Here is a 26,879-nt window from a genome sequence, read left to right as displayed (position 1 = left end):
TCGGATGAAAATCTTTTTAATACAAACTAACTCAGTGGTTAGTTGCAATTCCGCAAAAGGGATGATTGCGGGTTCAATACCACTTCTGGTCCATTGCTTTCATATGAATGAGCTTTTTTTAATTGCTTCCATTTCTTACGTGGAAAACTTTCTGAAATCGGCTTATTGCGCTGCAAACCAAAAATACCAAGTGCCTCGATGTGAAATTAAACTTTACTAGTACCCTGGGGTGCCCTGAGAGGCTGTCAGTGTGTCGGTGAAGCAGAGAGAATAGGTATACGCACCAAGGTTGTGACCATTGCTACTCGCTGACGCAGTTGCAGGTAATATTTGTCTGGATATCTATGTGGTTGCGTTAGCAGTGCAGTCGCTGTAGTAAGTGTGTCACAACCATGCAGCCTGTAGTATAATTGCATTACACACTTTTACTACTGCGCGGTCTCAAAGTATGAATGCAGTACAATTATTTTCTAATGCGCAGATAAGGAGTATTGCTGCAGCAACGGTGTTGCCTATGTGACAGCTCTATGCAGTGAGAGCTTTGCATTACCATGTACATTTATATGCACAGCATATTTTCGTAGAAACTCATAATGGCATCGTGTATCGACTTGGACACTCATAATGGCATCGTGTATCGACTTGGACACTCATAACGGAATCGTGTATCGACTTAGACACAACCAAAACATAATTGCGAGATGTGTATGCTGCTCAAGCTTGAGTTTGTCTGGACAAACTAATTAATGATAATTAGTATGATGCATATGGCTGAAATTAAAATCTAATACAGTTTTAATATACATGTATAATTTTATTGAGAATACAATACAAAGACTAAAATTTTATCGGTAAAATGCCGGTAAAAATCTGTAAGAACAATGCCTGACTCTCTATTCCAAAATGATATGGGAGTTAAAGGGCAAGTTCATGAGCTTGCTAAACATAGTGTCTGACAATTTTGTACAAATCCGTACAGATGCTTGGAAAGTTAGCAGTGTCAGTTGATCCACGGTATTAACTTCATTATAATGCGCAGTTGCAGTACGCACACCGTTTCATGTTTTGAAGAATGCGCATTTGTAGAGCATGAAGTTCTGGGTTTCCAGTAGTAGGAAATGGAATTAAATTCGCAGTGAATCGAAGTAGACAATTTGCAGTAGGGTCGCAGTTGCAGTAGCAGTAGATGTCTACTGCGCATTATAAAAAGTTGCAATGCACTGCAAAATTACTGCGTACTGCACTGCAATGACGCAGTGCAGTTCTAATGCATTACAACTCTGAAATGCACAATCAGCATTAAGCTATTGAAAGTGAATGATTTAGCGCAGGTAGTGGTATGTCAAGCAGCAAAACCACATCACTGGTCATTCGATGCAGTCTTTTTTGTCAGGCAGCAAAGCCACTTCACTGGTTCAAATCCTGTTTAATGCAGTTTTTTTGTCAAATTCAAACCATGTTTTGACAGCAATTTTAGCAATTGATGTTTTGGTCAGCTACCAAATTAGCGAGCTTTAAACGCAATCAATTCTTCAGACCCAATTTTTTGTGACTATCCATATAGACATCTACCCTTAATAGTATCTTTTGCTCGCAGTTTATCCAGGCATCAACAACAACTAGTCTGAGAAATTATCACGCCAAATGGTAAAAATTGGGACATTCGATGGGATCCTACATTTGCAGTATGTAGTCAAAACAAGCAGCTGATAAGATAGAGGATAGGCAGGTTAGATCTAGAACATTTCTTAATGTTTCTTTGAAATACATGCTAGCTGTTAGATAAACACCGGCAGCAGACAGCGAAACAACAGCCTATCTTGCAGACAGCTTTTCTATATTTATAACTAGAGCTATCAGCTGAACAATATGCTACACGAGCAATGCAAGCAGCCGTAATTATCTTTATTCAAACCTGGATGTTATATCTATTTAATAATGTACGGTAAATCTATTTAAACTTTGTGCTGCATTTATTTAAACCTGCATGGCGGGTTTATTTAAATTCATATGAAAAATTTAATAAAAGTTCTATTTCATTCCATATCTTACATCTTCTTAGCCTTTGTTTTACATTTATTTAAACATGTAGGGGTGGGTCTATTTAATCAGTTTTGTTGCATTTATTTGAACCTACATATCAGCATAATCCTTATTTTACTGCTATATTTTTTCTTTCATTTCTGCAGCATGGCAAAAGCAGTGATTCTTAATACAGAGTTTTTCTATGCTTATGGCATTGGCTAACCAATTATGGTGTTTTTGCAAGATTTTGGGTTTTCTATTAAATCATTAAAAAATTTTGAAATTGAAAACTTTGGAAATTATATTACATTCAAAACAAAAATTAGCTAATTCCGTCGTAACTTCTACAATGCAACTAGCATTTAACAAAAAGTTGTTTAATATATTTTATAGGAGCTTTATTGCTTTTTATGTTTTTTATAATATAATCAATCTAATACCTGATCTTTTTGTTCTAAATTCTGGTTGCTGTTGTGCAATATGAATAGGTAACTATTACATATATCAAATTTAATACTAAGCGTGATGGAATGATGGAGAAAATAAATCATTTAACAAAGTTCATTTTTTACTTTCGCTACGATATTATCTGCAACTGAGGACAAAGATGCCATAGCACTATTCTCCTTCTGCAGTTATGTTATGCTTTTATCTGGTGCATATATGCTGCCGTTCTCTGTTGCATCACATGCTGTCAATTGCTCTCATAACGCATAGACATGAAGTTGTTTGCTGTGATATGCAATTGACACGCTGTCAATTGCTCTCATAATGCATAGACATGAAATTGCTCGCTGTGACATCTAATTGACATGCTGTCGATTGCTCTCATATTCATAAACATGCTGTCATTTTGTGTTCCATCATATGAAGATGCTGTGTTTTCTGTCATATTAAATACAACATTGCATAGCCTTGACACCAGTAGCTTTCGCTGACACATCTCGTAGATTAATAGTTATTTGCTGCGCGTTGTATAGGCATGCTGCCATTCACGGTAATATGACGCTGTTTGTCGTTACATGGTATAGGTTTACGTGCCATCGGCCACCATCATCTATCCTTTACTGTGCTTGTGTGTCTTTCTGTTACAAAAATGAAATCAAATAATAAATCTTTGATAGACAGCTCTGAGTCAGCGTGTATTTTTATGAGCGTAAACAGTTAGTTATTTTTAAAGTTTGCCGCAACTCTAACAGGAAACTTCAAGTTCTATGGTTGTGTTTATTAATTATTTGCCTGCCCAGGAAGTCGGATATGTAAAGGAGAGTTTAGCTGCCAAATAAGATGCGTTAAAAATGGAAAAGAGATGATAAATTACACCAAACGTATGCAGATGAGATGTTAATATAACGACATTTATCTTTTAAATGTAAAGGCAGCTTGCCACTTTCTACTCACCTCAAGAAATCATTTGACAGAATGATTATCTTGATACCACGTCTCGACTCATAAATACATCAATAATCTCAAAAACTATAATAACAGGGATCAATCTTCATAGATGACAGTTTTCACCGGTGCAAACGGATGCTCATGGTGAGACAAGAAACGTTGCGTGAAGTTGCACCTGCATGAACGACTGTTTCTATGATAGATCGCTACTCTCTGTCAGAGCGCTGATGGATTGAGTAGCGAGAATGAGAGGCAAAGCTCATGTGTGACAGGAAATAGGTATTGAAAATGAAACTTTTGACGAGTTTAAATGGTTTTTAATAATGTTTTCTTCCTCCAATTTGGCTCGGTTTAACATTAGTCATTCTAGAAAATGTGGGGATAGCTAACAATAGGCCAACAACTTCCTTTCAAAGGCTATACAAATAGTTTTAACTTTACAGGTATTAACTATTTCAAGGAAACATAACTCCAAAGCTACTTTTCACTTCTGGCTGGCTGATCTTGCATGAGGGAAATCAACACTTCAGAGTCTGTGTTAAACGTGCCTCACAGCAAAATGCACAACAATGTGTTACAAGATGCGACATCATTTCACACCATGTGGCACAGGAGATACCCTGAGATAACGTGTTTTCTGTCGCATTGCATCACTATATCTGACCGGTCTCAGCTGGTTATAAACTAATATTCAGGTTGTGAAAAGTTTTGATCCAAGGGGTATGTTTTTAAGGACACGCCAAGGTCATAAAAAACTACATAAAACATTAAAACTTATTTGCGAATAAATCATAACTGGTAACCAAATAAGTGTCTTTAATTGTAACAATTTGCTAGATAGCATATAGTATAGCATCTAGCATAGCCATAGCAGCTAGCAAAGTGACTCTAGCAGGTTTGTGTAAGCTTTTTATCTGCTTGCTGGATGTTGGCTATGAGAGTTTCACCAATACCTATGTCATTTCAATATAGTATGTGTATAGCATTTGCCAATAGTATGTGTTAAATTTGAGGATACACGTCTAAGTGGCCATGACTGACATAATATAATTAAATTTCTAAATTTAAATTGTGCTATCGTAATTTATTTTAACATTTTGCTTGTGTCTCACATTTTAAATATACTAGAGTTACTATAACTTGTTTGTTATAGCAAGTTGCTATATTAAGTTACTGAAGCATGTTGCTGTAACTATTTGCTGCATTATATTGCTATAGCTAGCTGCTATATTTCATTGCTACACTTAGTTGCCATACATGGTTGTAATAGCAAATTTCAATTGCACTTTGCTATTGCTAGCTGCTATAGCTATTTGCTGCGGTATGTTGCTATAGCTAGTTGTTGCACTGACATGCTCGTTGTATCTGTTATCAGTGTTATTACTGTAATTTTGAACCACCTGTCAATTTCGAGTAGTTCCTAATGATTTTCAGTGATTACCTTGCGAATCTGGTCATTTTGTTATAAAAATTAGTTAAGGAAAAGCAAAATCATAGATTTAGTACTTTTCTGGAATATTTGGTGATTTTGAAGATTTGTTCTTAGTGTATGCGCTAGTGAGGAGTTTTGTCTTTCTTTATGAAAAAGGAATTTTTAACTTAAAGTTTGAGAGTTTACACGAAGTAATGCATCACCTTCATATACCACCTTCATATACCACCTTCATATACCACCTTCATATACCACCTTCATATACCACCTTCATATACCTCCTTCATATACCACCTTCATATACCACCTTCATATACCACCTTCATATACCACCTTCATATACCACCTTCATATACCACCTTCATATACCACCTTCATATACCACCTTCATATACCACCTTCATATACCACCTTCATATACCACCTTCATATACCACCTTCATATACCACCTTCATATACCACCTTCATATACCACCTTCATATACCACCTTCATATACCACCTTCATATACCACCTTCATATACCACCTTCATATACCACCTTCATATACCACCTTCATATACCACCTTCATATACCACCTTCATATACCACCTTCATATACCACCTTCATATACCACCTTCATATACCACCTTCATATACCACCTTCATATACCACCTTCATATACCACCTTCATATACCACCTTCATATACCACCTTCATATACCACCTTCATATACCACCTTCATATACCACCTTCATATACCACCTTCATATACCACCTTCATATACCACCTTCATATACCACCTTCATATACCACCTTCATATACCACCTTCATATACCACCTTCATATACCACCTTCATATACCACCTTCATATACCACCAGTACACTGAAGTATCAGAAGGCTTGCAGCTTACTCCTTATGACATCAATAATGAAAAAGTTAGGTCAATGGAGTGCACGTGCCCCACTTTTTGCCTCAGCAATCATAAGCCCCATTTTCAATGCATGTCATTTTTATAAATCTTGCAATATAGGCTCATTTTGAACTATGAACTTTTTTTAAAAGATTTAATTTTCATTCAAAATATTATTGTATATTACTTATTATAGTATATTAATGATAATATTGTAATTAGTGTTTCACTGCTGCGCTGCACAATATTGTTATTATAGTTTGTATCCGCATGTGATGTATGGTGAAACAATGACTCATATTTTATCAGTCATTTGGGCAGAGACCCAAGGCTTGCTTCATTTTATCATGCGAGCCTGGTCCCATCCAGAATAGTCCAATGAAACAGCGAATTGACGCAATTTGTGTTTGGACTCTGATCTGCTTCAAAGAAAGCAGTTTCTAATCATGGTTATTTATAGATAATTGATAGATTTATTAGATGGCAAGCAATCAAAAGTTTAAAAAAAAAACACCGAAACATATTGCACCTCAGGTAAAAAATATGTACCTGTTTTATGCCAATATTACAAGTAATAACCAGGACATCACTAGCCATTCTGTAATTAGTTCTCACTAAATAAGTTGAGCTATTCTGCATAAGATCAGTCTTTACCATAACAAGGGCCGTGGTCTTAAGCCATGTTGAGATGCTAGGGTAAAAGATTGCTTTGTACAGGTCTTGAACTTATGGTTTTCAGCTTCACAGCCAAATAGTCTAACACCCGGGCCGTTCTAAATTTCTAGAGTAGTCGTGCATATTTTTATTCTCTATGCTTTATTGGCACTCCCGACGATCTTTCACAGTCTGGGTACTAATATTAATAATTGGTGTTGATAATTCTAATTCGATTGTTTAGTGGTTGTAGTAATGGGCCACCTTTTTCGGCTACTGGGAATTATGTTTTTCGATTGTGATTGCAAACAAAAATGGCACGCACTCATCGACAAAACTACCTGATTCATAAAAGAGCAGCAGGGCGCACCGATTTTTTTCTCATATGTAGTGGCCTATTTATTAATAACACATAGGAAGGGTAGTTGTCAATTCACCAATGACCTGTACAAACAAACCAAAAACTTTCTTCCATACAAGGCAAACTCAGTAGTTTGGTTTGTTAACAGTGTTAGAGTCCCTATGATAGTCGAGTTCTAACGTACCGTCCTTACAAATTAAAACAAGTGGTGATATTTCTTTTTTCAGTTGTTCTCAATTAGGGGGTCATCATTGCAAATGGTGTTTCCTGGTACAAAATTTATTAAGACCATTTGCTTGTAAAGTTTGGCACAGGAGTAATTGTGGCTGGATGCCCTTCCTAACACCACCAATGTTCCGTCTGAGATTTGAACCTGTGCCCTGCTGATTGTATGCCAGCGCTCTAACCACTGACCCACAGCTGCTCCCAAAGCATGCTGTGATTAGAATAGTAAAAGAAACTCACCGTTCTGTTGAGTCTTTTCTCATTCCACTTTCATGATTCTCTTCCAGTAATATATCTACTTCTACCCAAGTTGAGTTAGAGATGCGACTAGGTCAATGAAGTTTTCAACTTGGTCAATTTTGACACTTTTGAAATATACATTTCTTTAAAAATGTTCGAAGTAATGAGAAAAGAATGTAATAGATCAATGCTAGCCGTAGGCTATGACACTGTTACATTTTTATAGTTTTCCAGCATTTCTGTTTTATTGATAAAGTTCTGCAAACTCAAAAAAGCATTACATTTTTGCTTTTTTATTCAATTTTTTACTGAACACCAGGAAAGCCACAAAGGTTTGGTAATAATGTTTGGAATGTACCAGTTTGGTTTATGTAATAATTAGATACGGATATCCTTCCTGGTCGTTTAACTTTTGCATGACTTTTAAGGTGAGATAACTTTTTGCAAGCAAAATTGTTCCTCATTTCTTCATAATTTTGCATTATATGTATATCATTAGTTAGATATGCAAAGCCTCTTACAAGGAGAGATTTAATTATACTAAAGAACATTTCCGTCAGGTGTAATTCTCTTCGTCAGGTAGAAATACTTACACCGACCGACAATGCATTGCGTGTAATCTCTTCTTACTCAGAGCTTTCAACAGGAAGCTACTCATAAAGATGACCGTGCACAAAGTTTTTGTAGATTTTATCAGAAAGTATGGATATTTTTTCATCATTTGCAATTGTTTTTGACATTTGAAGGGATCTGACTGCCAGAATGTTTCAAGATTAAACTTAACAAAACTTGATCGCGGTTAAAACAGTGAAATTTAAAAAACTTTTTGGTTAAACATTTCTTCTATAGTACTCTACTTGCCAAGCACTATTTGTGTTTGTAAAGAATTTTGGGCAATTTGCCCAGTATGCGCCATTAAACATATTTTACGCCTCAACAAGTTTGGCTCTGTTTTATCCATCTCTAACGAAACACACATGACATGATAAATTCACGGTTAATTTTATTCTATAATTTATTTTGACACGATAAAATATTGCCTTGCATTTTGGTATGCTATAGGTATAAACTTTGCAGTCGGTGTCAACCTGCATCCTTTAGGATACAATTTCTTTATGTGAGATCTTTTTGGATGCAGTTTCTTCATTTCAGATCTGCAGAACTATAATATGAAGAAAAAATTCATTCTAAAATGGCAATTAAATAAAAGAATAAAACCGTAATATTCAAAAAAGTATTATTGATGAAATGTTACTCTTGCAATAATGCATCAGGCGTCTGTGTGTTTTCTATGCAACAATATAATAATAATAATACGTACGAAAAGTACTGGATTCTTGAGAAAAGGAGACTTTATCGGATACCAGACAGACAGCTGAGAAAAACCAATGACAATAATAATTATGATAGTAAAAATAATAATATTAATAATAATAGTAATAATTGGGCAGAAAAGATTCTAAAAGAAGCTCTCTAGTAGTATTCAATTATAAATAGAAATCTGTGGTTGACAGACTAGATTATGAGATGGCAAAAATAAACAAACTTCAATATTTAATCATTTGTGAATATTCATCTTAGCTTCAACTGAATTTGATAGTATAGTAGACACATCATAACTTTCATGGACTCAGAAATTATGTATTTCGCTTTTACAATTTTTTTTATTGTTATGGCATTACAATGGATGCTGTATCATCCTGAACCGCAACTACCCACAGAATGGTGGACTTATAAATGATATAAAACGGATAAGCTAAAATAGTGGTTACAGACTGACAAGAATTTGAGAAATTTGGCATTTGCCCTTCGAGGCGGCTAGTTGACCCGAGGATGAAGTGCCTGATAAAAACAATAAACACTTCCAATACCAGGATACAGACATCGAAATACAGCGTAAGCACGGAGGTCATAAGGTTACCGCGCATGTCTTTCTTATGCCGTCTTTGGCAAAACAGACAGTTAATAACAATGTTTGACCAGTTAGTTTTATATGATCATAGTTCGCCATAACATATGGAGGATTATAGTGCAATATCCTTTGTATAGTCATAAAAAATATTACGACTACAATTTAAATAGTTATATAATTTTTTTATAATGATCTAGACCATAATAGTGTCTGATATAAAATAGTACTATATATATCGGTGCCGTGGTACATCATTTGATATGAAATAATCAAATAGGGTCATAATAGGGTAGATACAACATAATGATGCTTTATATAAAATGGTACGGAGCTATGTATATGTGTTACTTCATATTATAACACAAATATCACTTTATAATATTGTATTAAAAAATAAACATTAATGTTATTAGTAATATATAATAAGGCAATATATTATTGTTATGATAGCGTGCAATATAAAATGTTGTAATATATTTTGGTACAAAGTTTGATATGAAATAATTTAATACAGAGAGCATGATAAAGCTTCATAGCACAACATGATATAAAAGGGTACAATATTATGTATGTATATTATATTATTATATAATATATTATATATTATATTTTATTAAAAAAACAAATATGAATGTTATTAGTAGGCCTAATATATAACATATAATATATAATAGGATAATTTTAAAAAATATTGAAAGTTCTATAATATATTGTATTCTAATATTTTGTGAAAAGAGAAATATGAATGCTATTAGTAATATATAATATATAATGGGATAACTAAAGAAAATATCAAAAGTCTGTGAGTGTAATTTCTTTCTAACAGAAATAGAATTCTTTAAACTAAACTGTACATTTTCCGTCATAAGAAATTTTATGAATTGATTGATTTGTGTGGCCAATAAAAACATCCGACACGTATAGCAAAGTAGTTTAAAATCGATGATAATTGATCTTTTATAAGCTTACGTTTAAGAGGCACTTAAAGACTGCTACATCTCAATACAATCGCTTCCATTTGGTATACCTTTCATAGCCTGCCAATGCTCCTTTCGGGTCACCCGCTATAACCTGCCAGTGCTCCTTCCGGTACTCCTTTTATAGCTGGATATTCATTGACTGATATCTCAGTCAAAAACATATTAGCAGTCTAAATATACTAGAATCCTGTTTCTGTTTCGTCTTTCAACAAAAAAGCTTTGTTAGCAACATTTTGTAAGCCTCTTTAAGACCTGTTTCAAGCGCTTTCATTCAATATAAATGGTGGCACATGCGTCAATTGTTCTGTCAGCAAAAAGGATGTGTTTTTAATATTCATAATAGTAATAATAATCATGTTTTAGCCATTACACTATTATATAAAAACTAATTCTATTCATAGATTTATGGAAACACTCTAGTTTTTCTATTATGTCGAATGTCTATGACTTGGAACATGGTTGATATATCTCTTCCTTAGTAACAAAGAAGCCACTCAGTTTATTTGTCTCAGAAATCTTAGACGTCGCAACAAAAACACCTGCAGCAATTGATGCTGAATGGCACATAATATTAATGTCAGATAATCACATCGGTATTGTAGCGGCGCGCGTACATTAACTGGTACTCGGGACAGTTAATCAGGATTATTACCATTTCATAAGTAAAAGAATTAAATTTATTGTCTCCTATAATCATCTATATTGTAATGTCTTTGTTTTTCTCTTTTTATATATATTTAGTATAGATTAAAAGAAATTAATACGTGACTTAATTATATGAGTCACTCGAAGCGAATAGTACCATAAATCAATAAAGCATTTGCCGCCCGAGCGTCTTATGACAATATATTTTGCAGTTATGGCTCCAGCAACAATGCATCACGCCTTAAAATGAACTCATGACACATTGCATCAGGTGCTTGAATAATTAACACATTATATCAGGTGCTTGCACATCACCAGCTCACCAAAATTATTCTTGAGAGGCTTTTCAGTTGATAGAAGAGTGAGCGGCTTAAAGGAGATTTGGTTGGTTGGCGGATGAAACTTCTGCGGTTCTGGTTCGTGTCAGGATTTTGACCGCTGCTGGTATATTCCGGAAGATTATAGAACTGAAACCTTCAACTGCAAAACTGTTCAAAGGTGAGGGTTTCATGGTCATTATACATTGACATGTATCAACAGGTCATCTTCCGCCTCTCTATCATATCATTTTTGCAAATTTGGATATTACTTTAAGAAAAAATGAAAGATAGATTTGCCTTTTTCGGTTGGATCTACACCAACAAAGTTTTAACTAATTGTATATCTGTTTTTTGTTCTTTTTATTTTTGAAGAAAAACTGTTATCCACAAACCAGCTAGATAGCATGTGTTCTTGAACGATAGCATGTGTTCTTGAACGATAGCATGTGTTCTTGAACGAATTGCTTGCTTGTTTTAGTTACCTTTTGCATTATTTCATTTAAAAATTGTTGTCTTTTTAAAAATTAATGAACGTTATATTTTTTAAGAGACACTTGTAAATGCTTATAGCAAATTAACGAAGAGCATATTTCAAAAAACATGGAAACGCAGGCAACAGGATTTGAACCTGTCATTACTGCTAGATGCGCTAGTGCAATTAATCACCTCTAGTACAGCTATGTACAAGTGGTTTGTCAATTAAATTCCCAACCCTTGCTGAAGAGTTGGCTTCTGTCAAACAAAATCATTAGAATGTTCAAGAAAAGACAACTTCTAATAACAAAGCATTCACGATCACAAATAGGCTAAAATATTCTAAAACCAGAGTTTCGGGAGTTTATTTAATGACAGAAAAAGTTGAAATTCATCACTGAGCTGCTAAAAAAATATTTCAAAGACTGAAAAGTCCCAAAGTCCACAGAGTATATTCACATGGTATAATTTTCATTGTCATGAGTAAGACCTACGCACTCCAGCACCAGCCAGTGGCGCCACATGCCTATGTTCTGCTTTAATGTAAAATTCCTTAATACAATAACAACAGTTGATGTTTAAGATTTGGCAGCAACAATGCGTGCGTGACTACAGGTACCGTGCAGGCGCCAGGGCCACAACAGATAAGAAATAAAATCTTGGCAAGCTCGCCCTAAGAGTGCTTCTTTGATAAGTTTGTTATTATGCATAGGTTACATATACTACTAGACTAAGGGGCACATTTCTAAAAACCTGTTTCTCTGATAGGTGTTACTCACCTTTCCTTTATGTGTTGGCAAGGTGCCAGCTAAGTTTCACCAAAACAGAACTTGCATGAGTGATTCTCGTAAGAGACTCCAGATCGTATTTACTAGGCTCTAAAGCTTTGCGTACTCTTGCTATTAATTTTGACCAATTTCTTGGATGACCAATTTGCGTTTTAAACAAAAACTCCATTTGATCCAGACTGTTGATAGACATATCGCGTAAAAATACATTCTTTATTCCTATTGGTTATTAGCGAATTCCAAAAAATGATGGAATTTGTAATTACATTTGCAAAGTAAAAACAAGTTGGTTTTGCTAACATTGATGACCACAACTTAAAAATTATCTGTAAATTGAATAATTTCAATTGTTCAATTTCAATTTCAAAGCGAATATTAGTCAGTTTTTGGCCTACCTTTAGTCAAGCAACAAAAATCATTTTTCTTAATTTATTGGTTGGTCATTTTTTGCAAAACCTTACTCATTTTTCATTTGTGGACACCAAGCTTCAAAATGTGAATCTAGTTTTAGTTAAAGTTTGTTTTGTGTCTCTCTGATATATTTGAAAATACAATCAAACATGGATAACTCGAACTTCACGGGACCGAGCGAAAGTGTTCGAATTATCAGAGCATTCAAGTTATCAGAGCACTGTCACAAGTCCATGTATTTACTTATTTATTAGTAGATACATGTACATATACAAACTATAACATAAATCAAAAGCACAAATGGCTTGTTTCAAATTAAATGCTTCTAATGGAAAGTTTAAAACGTTTTTATCAAAAAGTATAAAGATTTTTCTATCACTTGAGATTGGTTCGCTGTTTGAGGTGATGTTATTGCCAGGATGTTTTTTAGATTGACATTGGCAAAACTTGATCGTTGTTGAAATGCTCAAAAGAAAAGACATCTTTTTCTTTTGAACGTTTTTCCCACGATCAATTTTGTCGATTTTTCTTGAAGTTTATGCAAAGATTACCTCACTTTACCTTGCTTCTGAAGGGCGATCGCTAAGCGGATGTTTGGTATAAATCTAATTTCACCAAACCTTTAGAAAAACCGTTGACAAAAATATTTTGCCAATGGTAGTAATAACGACGCTTATGAATTACGAAAAGTTGAGGTTTACCTCTATGGCTTGGAATAAAGTGATTTTCTAAAGCGATAACAACCGTTTCGGTAGCCGTTGGGCAAAAAACAGTTAGAGTTAACAGTGTTGAGTTCGAGTTATCTATAACAATTTATCATTACGTGGGAACGGACCAAAGAAACCGTTCGAGTTAACCGTGTGTTCGAGCTATCCGTGGGCGAGTTAACCATGTGTTCGAGCTATCCGTGAACGAGTTATTCATGTTTGAAAATATTTGCTTTATGGGATTTTTTCTGAAGCTCACCGAGAAAAGCCCAAAGCAAGCTAGCCATAATTTACTTGCTATTCAAATGCATTTATTATTTAGCTTATGTTCTTCTTAACTATCTAGCCTTTGTTCTCATGTGCCTAGGTAGGCTCCCTGTGCCACGTGCCAACTAATCTATTAGGTTTTACTTGAATCTCTGGCTTTGTCACGTAGCCGTATTTTTCAATATTTACTTTAATAAGAGCTGTGTTGGTCTACCTGTACGAAGCCACGCTAAGGGCTTTAAGAAAAAGATTGCCTCTTGCAGTAATTGAACTCACACATACTATCTTGCAGCTTGCAAACAGCCGCACTAACCACCAGACCACTCGGTCACCTTCTCACATCTAGAACCATTATGGACATACTTATTACTTTCACAGTGTTAACCGTGAGACATGATAATCTCTCACGGTGCATGGGATTGCCAGCGTACGAATTATTTTTTAATACTGCCCACTCACCTATTAGCATCTATAGCTATACAATTGTTATTTTTAAAATTTATAGTTTTAAATAATCTTAACATTTAAAAGATATTCATCATGCAGTTTTTTGTAAACCTGCGCTCAAAGGGTTAAAGCATAAAAACCAATTTATAGGTTACCTTATCTATTGAATTAAAAATAATTTGCTAAATGCTACCATCAGATCCAGAGTTTTATACAGAAAACTGGCTGCTTAGTATTGACAGGTTGGATTCTTGACAAGATTTTTGAATACCTTTAGGCTTGATGACGTATAGTTTTGCATAATTCATGTTGAGACTGTGATCATAACTGCCAACTACCAAAGATTAATAGGCCTCTTGAAAGACAGCATGTCATATTTTATGCAACCGGATTCTGTGAGTGAATGACCAACTATAAAATACTAAATCCTGTTGAGCTCCAAAACGCCAGAGCTGTCTCGTCTGCAAGAAAAAATTTCAAGGTGGATATATTTAGAAACAGTTTGGCTGTGAGCCAACAAGTCGTAAAGATAATGGAGGCAGTTTTTTAGTCGAGCCAACTATAATTTTTGTCGATCAAATAGGAGAAGTAAAAATCTGTAAAACTTAGCAAAAAAAGATGATTATAAAAATGAAAAATGGATGCATCACGATAGCCTTATATCTTCATAATCCTTAGAAATTGTAATGATAAATTATTATTATAAATTGTTTTATAAAAGTACAATAATAATAGGTTCAAATTTAAAAGATGATAACATACAAATGTTTCTGAAGAGCAAGTGGGCTAAGAATAATTTAAGGAAAACTACTACACAATACAGCTGAATGGAACGCAGCAGAAGGATGATGTCTGTGTGTGGTAGTCAAGTTGCTGCTACCAGTGTATACCGGTAAATGTATTACTGGTGGTCCTAGCATTGTTGGTGCCACTGGTGTGGATGGTTTTAGTGCGGATGCTAAGAGGGCTATAATTAATGTCAGTGCTCGCAGCGGTGCTAGTTGGTGGTGTTACTGCCACTGGTGCTGTTTGTTGCTGTCACTGATACTGTTTGATGGCACTGGTGTGGGTGTTGCTGTCACTGGTACTGTTTGGTGGCACTGGTGATGGTGTTGCTGTCACTGATACTATTTGGTGGCACTAGTGTAGATGTCGCTGTCATTGCTACTGTTTGGTGGCACTAGCGGAGGTGTTGCTGTCACTGGTACTGTTTGTTGGCACTAGTAGGGGTGGGTGTTGCTGCCATTGGTACTGTTTGGTGGCACTGATGTGGGTGTTGCTGTCACTGGCCCTGGTTTGTGGTGTCGGTAGTACTGATGCTGGTTTTTGGTATTGCTGCCACTGGTGCTGCCACTGGTGCTGCCACTGGTGCTGCCACTGGTGCTGCCACTGGTGCTGCCATTGGAGCTGCTCAGTACAAATCGGAAATAAAGCAACAAATATTGGACTTTTAGTTTTGCTTGAAAAATAACATTTAAAAAAGCAAAATGATAGAAACGTAAGACTACATTACGTTTCTGAGAAGCTTACCAGAACCATCAGAATTTTCTAGATGATTCAGCCTCATCCTTGACAAGTGAATACGCTATCGTGATTGCATCAGCACTAATAACCACTTTGGCCAGTTAGTCAGGTTGTGTAGCTAAACTATGATTGTATTTATTTCAATTTAAAACATAATTTGTTTGTAAATTCAGTGAGCGTAAAAAGAGATTTTCTAATTTTCACAAAAATGCTAACTAAAATATTACATTTCTTGTTTCAGCTTGCTTGTATGCTACGTGTTCGGTGTAATTGCCTAATATCAATTTGTGCATACCTACCGCGTGTCAATTTTTTCAGTCAGAAACGAGATGCATGCATTCTAGTGTCTAGATGTGACAACGTCTGCCACCGAGCTGTCATTTTTCATATTGAATTAATATTTACATGCAAATAAACATTACGAGAGAGCTTTAAATATCATAAATATGCTTAAATTACTTTCACTTTCAACATCCGTGTTTTTATTTAAAATAATGGTAGTAGTCTTTGCGCTACCTTACATGTCATTTTAAAATGATATAATGAATGATTATATCGCTGTATGGGGAGTGTAGGGAGCTTGGATGGTGACAACCTTGCTTCATTACAAAACTAAAGTTAGCTTTAGTAATGTTGAAGCTTTGTTTGGTTTTTGCTAATGTTAATCCTTACTTTGTTCTCAAAGTTAAAATTCAAGATTCATGTGATAAATGGAACCATTATATTCAGAAGACAAAGATGCAGTATTTTGAAATTTGAGAAATGCCTTTTTAACGATGAACTTGCGCAAAATTTTAGTAAATTTCATCGGAGAGTATCGGTTTTTTTCTACCATTTGTGATTGTTTTTGATGTTTGAGTTGATCTGACTGACAGGATGTTTCAAGATTAAAATTGACAAAACTTGATCACAATTGAAATGCTCATATAAAAAATACACCTCCAAAAATTACATCGGCAGTAGTGTTTCCCGTTTGTCCCTCCCGTTAAAACATCAGCTATTGCTTCAAGTTGCTGTGTTACACGCTTTTTTTGACATATATTCTGTTTTATATTTGCTCTTGATTGTTAACTTAAAACTTCAAATACATGCTTTAGATGCATTTAAAATACATGCATTTAAAGATTTAAATGCATGTATTTTTAAACAAGCAGGATTTAAAATGCATGAGTTTTTCTGCTTAGTCTTATTGCTAAGCAGAAAAACTAACATAACATCCAAAGAGAAAGTTAACAGACTTAACTTTTTTTTTTAATTGTTAATATGTAGCAACCATACATCCACAATATTTAAGGAGCTGGTAGGTAGCTATATGTGTGATCTGTAAAGATAACAATAATGATAAGAATAATGATAAGAATAATAATAAGAATAATAATAATAAGAATAATGATAAGAATAATTATAAGAATAATTATAAGAATAACGATAAGAATAATGATAAGAATAATGATAAGAATAATGATAAGAATAACGATAAGAATAACGATAAGAATAATGATAAGAATAATTATAAGAATAACGATAAGAATAACGATAAGAACAATGATAAAAATAATGATAAGAATAATGACAAGAATAACGATAAGAATAACGATAGGAATAACGATAAGAATAACGATAAGAATAACGATAAGAATAACGATAAGAATAACGATAAGAATAACGATAAGAATAACGATAAGAATAATAATAAGAATAATTATAAGAATAATTATAAGAATAATTATAAGAATAATGATAAGAATAATGATAACAAAGGCAGCAAACATTAAATTCAATTGTTACTAAATGTCCAAAATTGTTCAAAATGTTACAATTTGTTTATATTGCAGGCTCTGTCAACATAGTGAACCAGGTATGGTTTAGATTGATGCATATGCGCAGTTCCCGGTGCAAAACCATGAAGTTGTCTGTCAGAAGGAATGGTCTTGACACTAAATAAAGAGTGAGTTGGCATATTTATCTCCAGTCATTTGCGAGATTAGCGGATCGAAGCAGTCAATAACATGGCAGCTCATTTCTCTTCTAATTCTAGTTGACACTACAAAATGCTGATAAAACTGTTTTCTAATTATCTATTAAGCACTCGAATCTCATAACCCTGTGACGTATGACACACTCGTACTAGATCTTTAAGCAAATTACCTCCTTAATCGTATTTTTCCTTAAGCGAGAGCATTCTATACCAGCTGCATTTCTCTATAAACCCAAGTTGACAGAACACTGTAGTTTAATTGTATCCGTTTATAACCTGAATTGCTGTATGTACTATCTACAGTAGGCTATATATATTTTTTGGATAGTTTTTGCAAGCTTTTTACAACTATACCATTTTTTTTTCAATTTACCACTTTTCTGTGGTTTTTAGGTCAAATATATTGTTGTACTAACTAGAGTTATTATATACTCTCTATATTAACTATATTTTTCTATAAACTAGAGCTATTATAGACTCTTTATATTAACTATATCTCTATAAACTAGGGTTATTATAGACTCTCTATATCAACTATATCTCTCTATGGACTAGAGTTCTTATAGACTCTCTATATCAACTATATCTCTCTATAAACTAGAGTTATTATAGACTCTCTATATTAACTATATCTCTCTATAAACTAGGGTTCTTATAGACTCTTTATATCAACTGTATCGCTCTATAAACTAGAGGTAGTATAGACTCTCTATATCAGCTATATCTCTCTATAAACTAGAGTTATTATAGACTCTTTATATCAACTATATATCTCTATAAACTAGAGTTCTTATGAATGCTCTATATTGATCATATATTTTTATAAACTAAATAGTTTATATTTTCTACATATAAATGATATATTTTTAAATGAACTATTGAATATTCAACTGTGAAACCCTTTTTTGCATAGTCACAGTGATGCAGGGTGACAGGCTGTTTTCGGATACTATCACAAACAGGGAAATAATCAAATATATATTAGCATTATATCATTATTCATCAAAGAGAGATAAATAATAATTATTACAAAAAATATGGTCCTTTTTGGAACAGCTATTGTGAGTTTGTACCAAACAAAGGTTGCCATTGTAAAATGTATCAGGCTAGTACCTTGTATATCAAATACATTTGGATTGCATGAAAATTTAGTGGATACCTCCACTGCAAAATCTTTGCTACATTGTATGCCTTTTTATTTATGCTTTTATGCTTATTTATTTATTACTTTTTATTTTAATAGATAATGCAAATTTATTTTTAAGTATTTACAAAACTTAATAATGAATTTTTAGCGCAACACCAAAAAGTAAATATAATTTTTCAACAGTCAGTTTTTTATTTTTCAGTAAGTTTTAAAATTTGCGTGTATCGTGTGTAGCGCGTAGAGCGCAATAACATTCTAATCAGCTCTAAGGTGGCCCATAAATTATTATTCTATTTTACCGCAAAACAAGTGATTCATCACTAGCTTCACCATCAGTTTAAATTTATTGCGTTAGGTTATAATAAATAAGAGAGTATTACATATATATTACTTTATTGACAACAAAGTAATATATATATATATAATATAGATACATATTAGAAGTATATCAATGTTTACCCATTCGGAGTTTTTTATGAACAAGTTTACCAGTGATAGCTAAATAAGCTTATAGTTTTGACAACTTCGACTGTTTATGTAAATTTTGATTTTCACACAGTATAAATATACTCTGCAGTAGTGCATCGTAGATTATTTAGATAAATACAAAGACATCTTGTTGAATGGTTAATGAAAAAAAATCGAAGTTTACAACGAATTAACATAATAGAGATGTTAAAATAAAGAAAAGTAACCAAAATGACATCATCCCTATTTCATTATTGCAGAAAGCGCATTTGTGTTTCAGGTTTAAAGTCAAAATTGATATCTGATTCGTTGAACTACTTCATAATATTTTTCGCATCTCGAAAAGCGGTTTTCTTATCCCTTTCAGAACAAAAAGCGGAGATTGAGTCCGCTTGCATAACAGCTTTTTGATTCACAACTTTGAAGCCGATTGCAAATTTGGACGCCGAAGAAAGCCAACGGAAGCGTCAGATTATCGCCAAATGCGTTGTGCGGTTATGTCTGCATTGTGCTGCACCTGTGGCGTAACAGGCAATTTTCTGCAACATCAAAAGCAAATTTTTTTGCGCTCCAAACTACCAAGAAAAATTGTTTTGCCAAGTATGAACACAATAAAAAAAAGTTCAGTGCTAGGCAATATGCTGTTACATAATCTATTATGGCATGAGCAAACCCACTTACAGTATATAGCAATAATTGTTTCTCATTGGATGCGGTCACCTGAGCACCTGTGACATAGAATGCTTGACCAATGACAATAGCGGTGAGTAAGAAAGAAGAAGGGGCGGGCGTGAAACTGGTCATTGAGTTATCTAATCTGCTTTGTTTAGCGGCAAAAGCTGTACAGGAAGTGAACATTTTTCCTTGTTGAAGATAAAATAGATTGCGAATTGTGGATTTTTTTTAAAGATAATTAATTACTTTAAATTCCTCTGAAGTTTAAACTGGTATTAGTAGAGAGCATCTTACAAATGAAGAAAGAGGAAGTCCTTTGTTATAGCCAAGCATTTCTTTCACGATAATAATTAAATGATAATAATAAGATTAACCTAGTCAGCGTCTGAGGCCGCAACTGCACTAACTTCTTGTCAGATTGTCTGTTGATTGTCCTCTATCTCTGAGCTACACAGTATAGACACACTGACTCCTTGTTCATAAATCATTCCGATGTGAATATCTTTATATTTCAGTCTCTGCTTTCATGTTATGGAGAATAACCCTTCTATGAGTCAAGAGCTGCCAATATCAGAGAGTTGGAACTGAAAAGCAAACCTACACAATCTATACAATATATGTGAAAATAGAGTAAAAAGAAAGAATATATTATGTAAGTCAGTGATGAAATATTACTTGTTTTACATTCCTTGTACAAACATATAAGGCTCGAGGATGCATTCTATTATAGCTAAAATATTGGTAAATGCAAAAAAGAACTCGGCTGGCAAATTTTCCTTATATAGAATAGTCCATTTACACTGTCCACTTGCAGCGGATAGGCGCTGTTGTGTTAAACAATTATGTACATGTGATAAGGTGGAACATGTTGGTGTCAGAGTTGACCAAAAATTAGCATTTTTATGCGAATCCTTTTAGCATCCATTTGAGAGAATGGAATTCACCAGTTACCATAAAATAGTTGAAAACGCAAAAAAGAGCGAGTTTATTGTTTGTAACATCGACTTCTAGTCACTTGCGTACTTTTAACATCTGTATTTTTAGCGACGCCTTCTAAGCATTCTAGTATTCATTCACATGTAAATTATTGTCAACAGGGAATTAGATTTTCATTTTAAACAATTTTAACAAATCTGAACAAAAACAATCTCAATCAATTTTTACTTGCTTACTTTATATTCTCCGCAGTAAATACTTAAACTCTATTCTACATACGCAAAAAAATAATGCATATATATAATATAATACTACATAATATGTATTAGATATATATATATTAATTATATATAAAATATATATAATTATATATAGAATCAATAAAACAGACTATAACTTTAGATAAAGTGCGTACTGAACTCGTCAGCTCCTGCAGGCACGCTAGCAAATTTCTACTGTCCAATTTTAAAACCTAATGCTTCTACGACTGTAATCTTCCAGCTATGAAGTTTTAGTGATTTCAATAGTTCTAGCTGTATATAAGTAACCAAAACTGGTGTATGCACTTTATCTGAGGATTGCTCTTACCAAGCATGAAACTAATAGTTATCAAGTGCTTTATCTGGAGTTATACTCTGTTTTATTGATTTTAACTTGCTCTGATTTTATCATTGAGCACTCTGCTCGGATCTTACGCTTTTACTCATATATATATATATATATATATATATATGTATATGTATATATATATGTATATATATATATATGTATATATATGTATATGTATATATATATGTATATATATGTATATGTATATATATATATATATATATATATATATATATATATATATATATATATGTATATATATGTATATATATATGTATATATATATATATGTATATATATGTATATATATATATATGTATATATATATATGTATATATATATATATGTATATATGTATATATATATTTATATATTTAATTAATAGTAGTTATATGTTACTATAATTAGTATTAATAATAGTAATCATATATTACTAGAATTAGGTTACTATAGTTATTATATATATTGTTATATAATTAATAGCGTATATTATTAAATTCTTTGCCTTACATCATGTTGCTGTGAGCAATAAGGCATAACCTTATACTATATTACATCAGTATATACTGTAATAAATTCCATAATATGGCTGTCTGTCATTTTTATATTGAATTATTATATTATTATATTATAATATTTATATCGAGTTTGGTATGTAGCACCACTGCTCTTTATTTTTGCAAATCTCACATATAATTTTATATTACATATTATTTTAATATCAAATATAATTTTTTAACTTTGAAAGTTTTTCAGAGTACAAAATGGAGCAATAAATAACTTGTTTGTTGTACTCTTGCGGCTCAGCATTTGTATTCAACGTGAAGAGCCGCTGGGAGGTAAATAGGATGGTAATATAAATACAAAATTAATAACTTATGAGTGATTGAAGCAATGTGATGACACCATCACTCATAATATTAAAATCCACCGCAAATTCATGATAAATCTTCAAACACTCTCAAGAAATTAAAACATAAATTTAGACTTAATCAATATATTTGCATTGCTCCAAAAAAAACTGTCAAGGAATTAGAGTTGAGATAATGTATTTTGAATTATCTGATAGAGGTTTTTTCATTTATCATTTTTTACTGTACGAGAATCTAGAAGAGGCATTATCGAAAAACCAGGTCCGGTTTTCAGCATCCAATCTTTTATCGATTAAGGTGGGATTAACATTTTCACTGATGATTTTGTGCATTTCACAGACCAACCAACTCTTTCCGTTCAAGCCCATCTATGGTTAATTAAAAACACACAAATGCTGGATGCATTACAATGCCACTTGAAGACAATTTGTGAAGCCAGAGAAAACACTCAGAAGGTTTTGGTCACAGTTTATGCTTGACTACCCATACTGGCAAACCAAGAGAAACTCTGGGTGGCTGAAAGATGTGTGTCAAACGCAACTCATAAAAATGGTTCTGCTAAAGATTGAATTTTTACATCTTTCAAGCTTGAAAGCCAATTTAAAAATCAACAATATTAACAAAATTTCCAAATATAGCCTGAAGGGCATGATTATCATATTACGATTGTATTTCAATATATTAATTAAACTTATTCTTAAGACAGGCTGTAGCCTGTCTCAAGAGTAAGTATTTATAGCTATTATTATTTCATAATTTTTAAATTTTTTTCTCAAATGATAACACAAATAATTTCAAGATCTTCATAGTCTAGATGCTAATGTCTTATTTTTTCAACTATTAGAGCGTGTGCAGAGCCACCCCTATTGTCTCTACCATTATTCACGAGTTTCTATTTACAGATGCCAGTACATTCATTTTTAGACTTTTTGCTGTGAAACACATCTGGTCACTATTTTAGAGTTTTCTAGAAATTTAATAGCAAATCACACAGGGTCATTAAACTGACTACCAGCTGTTGACAATTTCTTAGCAAATCCGCTGTTGTAAGATATATAGTTTAGATATACAATCAGAATGCACTTAAGCAAAGCGGAGCCGAGAGATTTCCTTTGACAAAGTGAATCAGAGTTGATACAAAATCTTAACAAGCGCGATCATGCCTGATCTCTAAACTATGTTATTAGTTTACGAAAAGCAAGATGTCATTCATTATTTACTGCAAGTATCATTGACACAAGGACTCACCACAAATATTTGACAGGGGCTGGCAGGTTTATATGAATACATGTCATGCCATGTCATAACACCTCTTCTATATGCTAATTATGTAGCTCGCTTCTGTAGCCATCAAGCATATTGTTCTTTTAGCTCAACTACCTAGATCTTCTTGCTGGTAAAAAATTTTTCCCCAGTTGTTAAATTTAGGAAAATTTTTTGTACGTCGATAAGTGCATTAAAATGAACATGGAAATCTTTGGGTAGTGCAGAAAAGCTTTAAGGTAAAAATGGTAATATCACAAAAAATATATCGTTCTAATATATTTATGCATTTGCAAATTATCTCCTGAGTTTAATTGGAAAATACACTTTGTGCCCTCATGAGGAGCTGTCAAAGAAGTCATTACTCGTTTTATGGCAAAATATTTTGAGGTAAAATGGAATATATCGCTCTGGTATAATGCGGCCATTATCGTAGCAGGTAAACCTGTTTATCAGATAATACCAAATCTTTTGTATGAAATAAGTTTTGCAATATCCATTTTGTCATTTATCGCTAATATTTATGGCTTTGGCTTCTCCAACCGCAAAATAATGTTAAATTATTTCTCATAGAAAAGGTACACTTTGAAAAAAATGCATTTAATTAAGGTAAATTGTAGTAACATAATCGGAATATAATATAAGTTTAACGTAAAGGAGTATATAAGCTCTTTGTTCTGATGGTGTTGTTAGAATGTTAGGCTTATGCAGTCGGTGATCTACACAAGGTTACCTAAGGCTATTTGAGGCTCCATAAATGTTGAACGTTCCAAAATTAAAAACCCGCGTGAGGTTTTAACTATTAAGCCAGTTATTTTTAGCGAATATCATTATCAGATTACGTGTTTAGCGATCAATTCTAGCAAGATTGCATAAATCCTTTTCCAATGGAGTCTATATTAAGGCTATTATATAAAATGGGAAACAAAAACAATTGTAAAGTTTTTGTTGTGTTTTTTTAGTTGTGAGCTAATTATAATTGTGCTCAAAATTATGCGAGCCCTGTTTGTACCATTTCTCCTAACAGGCACCATGCAGAGGGATTACGGTTTTTTTATTTAAATGACCACTATTATGTTTCCAGTTTTATTCTAATTGTCGTGAATTTTAATAAAAAACACTGATTTTTACGAGTTTTGATTAATGAGAAAAAAATCAGTTTATGCTCCCAAAATAAAATAATTTATTTTGATAATTTATGGGTGGGTCAACAATGATCTCTGACCCGTTCAAAGTTATTTCCCGTATAATCGCAAAGCAGAACATGTAATAACAATGCATGTTTCAACCCTCGCGGATCTACAGCTAGAATATTATGCAGTTTCAGGCGCTTTATAACAAGCTCATTTGAATTGTGTCCATACATAGAGATTCTGGTGTTTTTTTATTGTGAAAACTCGAGTTTTTGATTTACTTTTCAGCTGTTCAGAATAAGCAAGTTTTAAATTTTACCATTATACTTCATGTGACAGCTCAGCTCATTATGCCTATTATTATTATTGTCTATATGCATTTCTCAGTCTCTTGGAGTATCCAGTACTTGATCCTTGTACATTTCAACAAGCAACTCTGTACTCAAAGCAATGATTTGTGAGGTAAAATACTATTAGAGGTTAATAACTTGCAGAAAATAGGTCAGTATGACAGCATGATATAGAAGGGGAAGATAATCCCTATATGAGCTGTGAACTCATTTATGAAACGTTGCTCCCATAGTCTTTGAAATCATTTCAAATGCACCAACTTTTCATTTTTCATTTGGATGTAATTTGCAATGTGAGAGGAAAGGACAACTCCAAAAAGTACATTTAAAACTGTATGTTACTGGTTCTCACACAACGTGAACAGTTGGCAGTGTGTCTGCGGTCATCACTGGTACCCAGGGAGGCTGTACGTTCTCAGTGCCTATGGTACTAGCGGTGATCATGCATTTAAGGAATTGTTTGCTCCTAAACAATGGTATCTTTTACGCACGGAGTTAAGATATAATGTAACGTATGTTTCCAGATCAAGGTCGTCTGTAATGTAGTAATGTGTTCCAGTTCTACTTTTAAACAACTTGCGATTTCCTTCAATGCGTTGTTTTTCCAACTGCTTGTTCCAGTAATCATTAGTCTTCTTATCATAAATTCGTGGATATAGTTTGATGTTTTTCATGAGATCTTCGTTGCTAATTTGCTTAGCCATTGCTGGATACTATAACAACCATCAGCGATAAGAGAGAAAATAGGAGGTATGTAGCAGCGTGGTGACTGCTTGGTCGTAGGATATTGGTAAATATTTGTGACAAATCTCTCGTGGAAATCATATGCACAATGTATTCTGGGTGCAAGGTTCTCACTACCGGTGACATCCTACAGCCTACGCGAGGACTGTAAAAAAGTTTGACTTGCTGAGCTTTGCCGGCAGCAAAATTGCCGCTGGCTCTTGCTCTCAACAACCACCCAGCAGCCGCGGGTCGGCCCATTGCCGGCTGTTCACGGTGGGGTGAGAACCAGGTTTTAGAGTGCATACAAAGTTTAGCTTTTTGTTGGATGCTTAATTTATTATAATTTTGTATTGTGTTTTCTTGATATCAATAATAAATGTCTAGTTTTAATGTTTCTTGGATATAAGCACTGTCCAATAAACAAACATAATGTTCCAGGAGGACCCGGCGCACCCGGCACCCGTCTAACACTGTGGGTTATTTTGTCTCTAAAGATACTTGACAAGGTATTAAATGAACAGATGAATTATAATTAATGCACCTAAACGCTGCTAGAGATGTCTAAAAAGATACTTTATTGCTTTGCACTCAAGGGAATATTATGAAAGAGAGGACAACTGAAATGCATGTACATACATAGAAAGATGCAGTTAGTATTGCCATGGGCACATCTTGCAATATTAGCAGAATCTAGTAAGGCTTAAAATATTTACTTTTAATCGGGCAGATAATGAATGATGCATTTATTCACACAGCAAACCTGGTGCTAATCCACATAGTTATCAGGTAAAGAGACATGCTAACATCAAGATACAAAGCTAACAGGTTAATGGAATAGCATTAACATCAAGATACAAAGCCACCGTGTAAATGGATGAGTATTAATGATCAAGATGCAAAGCTATCAGGTTTATGGGTGAAGGTTAACATCAAGATACATAGATGATAGGTTAAGGGGTGTGTGTCAACATCAAGGCACATAGCTACCAGGTTAATGGGTAATTGTTAACATCA

General features: G+C 33.5%; 1 long non-coding RNA gene across 3 annotated transcripts in view; it reads left to right on the top strand.

Moving 5' to 3' along the window:
* The window catches only part of LOC137395175 (uncharacterized), a 44,412-nt gene that overhangs the window by 16,155 nt on the left and 1,378 nt on the right, over positions 1–26,879 (top strand). Inside the window, exons 1-4 of one of the 3 annotated variants that reach the window (XR_010978456.1) lie at positions 10,333–11,268; positions 17,544–17,656; positions 20,492–20,628; positions 22,733–22,854. This is a non-coding gene — a long non-coding RNA (uncharacterized lncRNA). Of the gene's footprint in view, positions 1–10,332; positions 11,269–17,543; positions 17,657–20,491; positions 20,629–22,732; positions 22,855–26,879 lie in introns of those variants that run through there. The other 2 variants (XR_010978455.1, XR_010978454.1) reach the window with 2 other exon arrangements.

This window comes from Watersipora subatra, chromosome 4 (assembly GCF_963576615.1).
Source record: "Watersipora subatra chromosome 4, tzWatSuba1.1, whole genome shotgun sequence".
In the NCBI taxonomy this organism is placed as follows: domain Eukaryota; kingdom Metazoa; phylum Bryozoa; class Gymnolaemata; order Cheilostomatida; family Watersiporidae; genus Watersipora; species Watersipora subatra.
Note: the sequence above shows the minus strand (reverse complement) of the source record. Positions and strands in the feature narration are given on the sequence as shown.